The 6,466-nt window shown below is 44.8% G+C and overlaps 1 protein-coding gene and 1 pseudogene across 4 annotated transcripts in view; one reads left to right on the forward strand and one right to left on the reverse strand.

The window, feature by feature from the left end:
- Window positions 1-940, reverse strand: part of NCOA5 (nuclear receptor coactivator 5) — a 30,033-nt gene extending 29,093 nt beyond the window's left edge. For 2 of the 4 annotated variants that reach the window (XM_017541278.2, XM_037743013.1), the window contains exon 1: window positions 781-926. The gene's annotated coding sequence lies outside the window, so the exon portion shown is untranslated. Of the gene's footprint in view, window positions 1-780 lie in introns of all 4 variants that reach the window. The other 2 variants (XM_017541279.2, XM_037743014.1) reach the window with 2 other exon arrangements.
- Window positions 907-6,466, forward strand: part of LOC108312977 — a 12,196-nt pseudogene continuing 6,636 nt past the window's right edge.

Here is a 6,466-nt window from a genome sequence, read left to right on the forward strand (position 1 = left end):
ATTAAAAAAAAAAAAAAAAAAAGTAACATTTGGTAAATAGCAGTACAGATGGTCCACGGACATAAAGGTGCAACGCGAGGCTAAAATGTGGGCAATGCCGTCCTAAGAAACGCCGGGAGCCTGGAAAGCCGGCCGGATCGGACGCTGGCGCTGAGCTACGTGGTAACCCCAGGCACAGTTCCTCTCCCCGTTCTCTGGGCCCGGGGTCCGCGCCTATAAAACGCGTGGGGTGTCACACAACAAGGAGACACCTGGAAGATGTGGTCAGGGGCCGCGAGGCGGTGGCGGGGGTCAGCGCTCCGTACACCGCTCGGCGCTGCACGCCCGGAGAACGCCTGGTGCCACGGGCCGCCTTCACCCGGTTCGAATCCCGACTGCGCCACTGACTCGCTGAGGACCCGCGGGCGAGCGACTCCACCGATTCGACAAGGGGGTGTGGGGTGTGCGGCTCAACCAGACAGAGAAGCCTTGAGGACTCCTAGTGACCGTTCGTGCTCAGACAGGCGGCTGCGGTGCGACGCCGCCCATTTGCGACCACCACAGAGGACCACAGGCCGCCCCCGCTGGCCGGGCCTGGGCCTGACGGGAACCGGAGGCGGCCGCGCCCCGCACCGGGCATGCGCAGCCCCGCGCGCACCCGGAGAGGAGCTGAGGCCGTGGCCGCGCGTCGAGTGGGCCTTCCCGCCTCAGCTTCCCCGTTCGGCCAGGGCACCCCCCCAAACAACCGCCTGCCCGTCAGCCCCACGCCTCGGCTGACGGCCACCGCTTCCCGGCACTCACCGCTACCAGCGCGGCGGGCTCCCGGCCGCTCCTTCGCCTCAGGCCCGCCGCTGCCGCCTCCTCCTCAGCCCACCTGCCCGCCGTAGGACAAAGGCGCCACCAACCGACCGGCGCGGGCACGAGGCAATGGCGGCCGGGCGGAGAGTGGAGATGGGGGCAGAGGGCGCGCACGCAGCGGCAAGCGCGGCACTGTCGCAAGAGCGCGCAGGTTTACGGCAGGGCTGAGTTGGGGCGTTGATCTCCTTGGCAATAAGGGCCGGGAAGCGGCTCTCGGGCGGCGGTTGCGAACGCAATCGGTTGCCTAGCAACAGCGTCCTAGGCTGAGAATGGGCCCCGCGGTGTTCCTCCAGTCCCCGCCCCGGAGTACTTTCCTTCTGTTTTCAGAGCACATTCCCTCTTCCCTAACTGTGGGAATAGAACATTCAAATCCCCAAATACCTTGATTTAGTCTTGCATAAAACTGAAAACAAAAATCCCAATTCCCTATACACGCGTGTATTGGAGAATATACATATGGTCCTGTAACTTCCAGATCGCAAGGAACAAAGAGAGCAGAAAGGTGGAGAAAATGCTGTATTTAAATTTACATTTAAATGGCCTCTGTACTCTATTAGTTTCACTGACAAGCGGCAAAAGGCTTCTGGCTATATAGTCACAGGTTCTTCTTGAGTTATTTATTTATTCTTGGAATATTCATTCAATGTCAAAAATTTCCCAGAATGTAACTGTTGACCGTGAAGCCTGTAATGTTGTATTGTTCATTTCATGTATAGAATATATTTGTCACAGGGAATGGGATTTGCTCACACAATAGTAGATGCACTCTGTTAATCACAGCCATAGCTATATGAATCAGGTACTCTTAGTGTTGGAAACACCTCAGACTCCATGGGGTCTAGTTTTTCTCCTTGTGAATATTGCCTGCTAAGAAAAAATGGTGCCTGTGGAATTTAGACACTACAAGAAACCAGATTTCTTTGACATCTGCTCCTATGCTCATTCCTTCACTCATTTATGCACTGAATGTTTATTACATACCTACTATGTAGCCCCGTACTTATTATATGGCTACTTGTTAGGCACTGTTATGATCAAATGCAGACCATTCTCTGCTATCTTGGAGATTACAGTCTGGTGAAAGATAGCATTAGGCGAATAATCACACTTGAGTGTGTAACTGCAAACTGAGATAAACGCTATGATGAAAAGAAATAGAGATTCTCATGTAACTGGAACTTCAGTTTACTCACAGGCAATGTGGGTTATTCCAATTCCACTTTATAAGACTGTATGAAATTAGAAATAAAGGCATAAAGTCTGTCAAATAATGGATACCCAACAAATGTTCATTCTTATTCCTTTCCCTCCAATATAGATCCTAATACTATGAACGTTTAAGAAGAATCATGTTGACTGGGCGTGGTGGCTCACGCCTGTAATCCCAGGACTTCGGGAGGCCCAGGGGGAGCAGATCATGAGGTCAGAATTTCCAAGACCAGCCTGACCAATATGGTGAAACCCCGTCTCTACTAAAAATACAAAAATTAGCCAGGCGTGGTGGCGTGCTCCTGTAGTCCCAGCTACTCGGGAGGCTGAGGCAGGAGAATTGCTTGAACCCACAAGAGGAAGGTTGCAGTGAGCCAAATCAAGCCACTGCACTCCAACCTGGGTGACAGTGCGAGACTCCATCTCTAATCAACAACAACAGCAAAATAATCATATTAATTAGATGATTAAGATAACCAAGCTTAGGGCAAAATGTTGGTTTAGAAGTGAATGGCTGTTCCTCAAGTGGGTAGTGAACTTTAGCCAAAAGATGTACATATTCGGTGACTTATTTAGTAAGTATTTAATGAGTGTTTTTTATGCACTTGGTTTTGTGGAGAGTAGACAGTAAGGTAGATAAAGTCCTTGTGCTTAGGGAGCTCATGGCCTATTAGGGAATACAAACAATAAACAAATGATAATATATAATGTTTGATGAGTATTTTTGATAGAGGACCAAGTTAATTTTATGAAGAAAGATTCTTATATGGAGGCAGGTGCTCAGGACTTGATGACTTCTCATTTAGATGTTTGTTTTACATAACAGGTAACATCTATTGTGTGCCTGCCACGTGCTGAATCCTTTACAAATATCATCTCATTTAATCCTCACAACAGGCCTATAATATACTTACTATATTCCTATTTTACAGATGTGAAAACTGAGGCCAGTTAATTTGCTTGTGGTCCCACAGAGAGTATGTGGCATGGCCAGACTCAAATTTGTGTGGCCTGATGCCCAAACATGCTATTTTAACCACACATGATACTGTTTTCCGAGATAAGAAGTTCCCTTCTAAGTCAGGGGGTACTTGATTGGTGTAAAGCCTCTAACCCTTCACAGGCGGGCACCAAAGTTTGACCAGTGGATAAAATGTAAGTCTGCTACAATGGAGGTCGTCTAAATTCTGTCAGATGGATCTTTGAGCTCACTGGCTCTTAAAATTCGGTGTACAGTAGGTTACCCCTTGCCGTAAGGGTAGAAAGGTGTAGTTTAATGTGTGCCCAGTACTAAAGAAAGATTGTGTGTTTCCTAGAACATATGAGAACTTGGCCTTGTGATTTACAGGACAGCCAAGAGAGGGCAGTGAGCAGTTCCACTCAAATAGCAAACTGGAGGGGGCAGCATTTGATGCTCAGCAAATACCTGTTGAATGAAGAAAAAAAGTAAGGAAGAAAGAAAGAGTAAATTCAATACCAATAGTGGAGGAACTTTTTTGAGACATCAATTTGGTTTTATTTTAATCTGGTATTTTTCTTAGTATTTCAGACTGCTCTATGGGATGAAGCCAGACACTTCTAAGGTAATGATGTGGTGATTAAAAAGTAAGCAATAGGCTCAGGAATATCCCAGGATGGAGAGCCAGAGGGCCTATGAAAAAGAAAACACGTAGGTTTTTTTCTACATTTGCTCTTAGCCAAAAGGCCGAGAAGTGATGTTTTTTTTCTTTTTTAAGACAAGATTACTGAAGAGAATCAGAAAGTAGGATCAGAAGGCAATCTTGAGTAGAACCCTTCCATTTTGACAAATTCAGGGCATAATAGAGCCTCTTAAAATTTCACTTTTGATTTTTTTTCTTTTTTTTTTTTTTGAGACAGTCTCACTTTGTTGTCCAGGCTAGGTGCAGTGGCGTGATTAAGCCTTGACCTTTTGGGCTAAAGTGATCCTCCCACCTCAGCCTCCCGATTAGCTGGGACTACAGGCATGTGTCACCATGCTGGGCTTTTTTTGGGTAATTTTTGTGGAGACAGGGTTTCACCATGTTGCTCAGGCTGGTCTCAAATTTCTGGGCTCAAGCCATCCTCCCTCTCGGCCTCCAAAAGTGTTGGGATCACAGGCATGAGCCGCTGCACCCTGCCAAATCTCACTTTTGTATTGGTGATGAGTGAGCTGGCATAAAGACCTATTCTAAACGCCGACAGCACTCAGATGCAGCCTGAGTTTACAAAAACACTTTCAGGAACACTTTGCATATTATCTGACACAACCCAGTAGAGGGGAAACCTAGTATTTAAGAGCAGCGACTTTGGTGAAAGAAGTCAGAATAGAGGTTAACTCTAAGGAGGTTAAGATAGAGGTTAAGACTGGGGAGGAGCTTGAAGGAACTTTCAGGGAGATGAAAATATTCTATTTCTTGATCCCATAGTGGTTACATGGAAAGTATACACAGGTAAATGTTTATAAAGTCATGTGTTTAAAATCGTGTATTTCATTACATGTGAAGTATACGGCACTAAAATTTTAATTAAAAGAAAAAAAGATGAAGATTTAGAAATCAAAATGATTTGAATTCAAATCTTGGCTCTGTCCCTTAACATAGCTATATGAGTTTGGGTCTTCTTTCATACATTTGATGTGTATTGAGCACCTCCTAGGTTTACCATGCTAGACATAAAGGACACAGCAGCAAACAAGAAAGAGATGGTCTTTGCTTTCACAGAGCTTCAGCCAAGCCACGGGTACCTGTCTTGAGACTAGGGATAATAACACCTTCCTCATGAGGTCTTTGTAAAGATTAAGTGAAATCATGAATGTCAATTTCCTGGAAGATAGTTGATGCTCAAAAACAAATAAACAAACCCAAACATTTTATAGATTGTGAGGAGCCTAATGCTTAGGTGAAGTGACTTATCTAAAGCCATACATTTACTAAGAAGTCAAGTTGGAACTAGAACTTAGAACCCAAGTCTTAATTCCAAGTCCTATAATTTTTCATTTATAACCACACTTTCCTGTTATATTTCATATATATGAAAGGAAAGCACTTTACACACTGTGCCCAATAGCTAGTGTTTATAAAGATCCTTGAATGACACTGTGGTAGAGTTGTCAGATTTAATAAATACAACTAAACTAAACTAAACATTTTGGGTCAGACATAGTGGCTCATTCATGTAATTCCAGCACTTTGGGAGGCCAATGCAGGAGAACTGGTTAAGCCCAAGAGTTTGAGGCCAGCCTGAGCAACATAGAGGGACCCTGTCTCTACAAAGCATAAAAGTACTAGCCAGGTGTGGTGGTGTGCACCTGTAGTTTCAGTTACTCAGGAGGCTGGGGTTCGAGGATTGCTTGAGCCTGGGAGGTCAGGGCTGCAGTGAGCCATGATTGTGCAACTGCACTGCAGCCCGAGTGACAGAGCGAGAACCCATCTCAAAAGAAATAAACAAAAATTACGTTTTTGGAAAAAAGTATGCCCCATATAATATTTTGGATATATTTATGCTAAAAAATTATTCATTGTTTTTCTAAAATTTAAATTTAACTGGATGACCCGTATTTTATCTGGCAACTCTACACTGAAAGAATCATTGAGTTTTAAATAGATGTTTCTTCATTAGAAGCAATCTTAGTTGCTAAAAGATTCATGTAAAGAAAAAGACTTTGAAAAACATTTGGAGATTGAGGTGCTTGTTTGTTTGTTTCTTTTCCTTTCTTTTCTTTTTGAGACAGGGTCTCTGTCGGTAACCCAGGCTGGAGTGCAATGACATGATCAGGGCTCACTGCAGCCTTAACCTCCTGAGCTCAGGCGATCTTCCCATCTCAGCCCTCCTGAGTAGCTGGGACCACAGGCACACACCATTAGGCCTGGCTAATTTTTACATTTTTTGTAAGATACGGTGTCATCATGTTGCTTAGGCTGGTCTCACACTCCTGGGCTCAAGCAAGCCTGCCGCCTTGGCCTCTCAGCATGTTGGGATTACAGGTGTGAGCCACTGCACCTGGCCTGGTATCTCTTAATTTAATTTCTTAATTATTATTTTTCTGGTTACGTATACTGGGGCAGAGATTCTGTGACCCAACTTCATCTTGCCATCTTTACCTAGAACTTTCACATTACCTCATTTACTCTACACAGTGACCCTATGTGATGGATGCTAAATGATTTGAACTTTAAAAATTTCTTAACATTTCAAACATATATCAAAGTACATAAAATAACATAATACATACCTTTCTACTCACCAGTGTGATTAAACAAACGTAAATGCTTTTGCTAACTTGCTTTAGAAATAAAATGATGTTGCCGGGCGCGGTGGCTCAAGCCTGTAATCCCAGCACTTTGGGAGGCAGAGGCGGGTGGATCACGAGGTCAAGAGATCGAGACCATCCTGGTCAGCACGGTGAAACCCCGTCTCTACT

The sequence above is a fragment of the Cebus imitator genome, unplaced genomic scaffold (genome assembly GCF_001604975.1).
Source record: "Cebus imitator isolate Cc_AM_T3 unplaced genomic scaffold, Cebus_imitator-1.0 Scaffold132, whole genome shotgun sequence".
NCBI lineage: Eukaryota > Metazoa > Chordata > Mammalia > Primates > Cebidae > Cebus > Cebus imitator.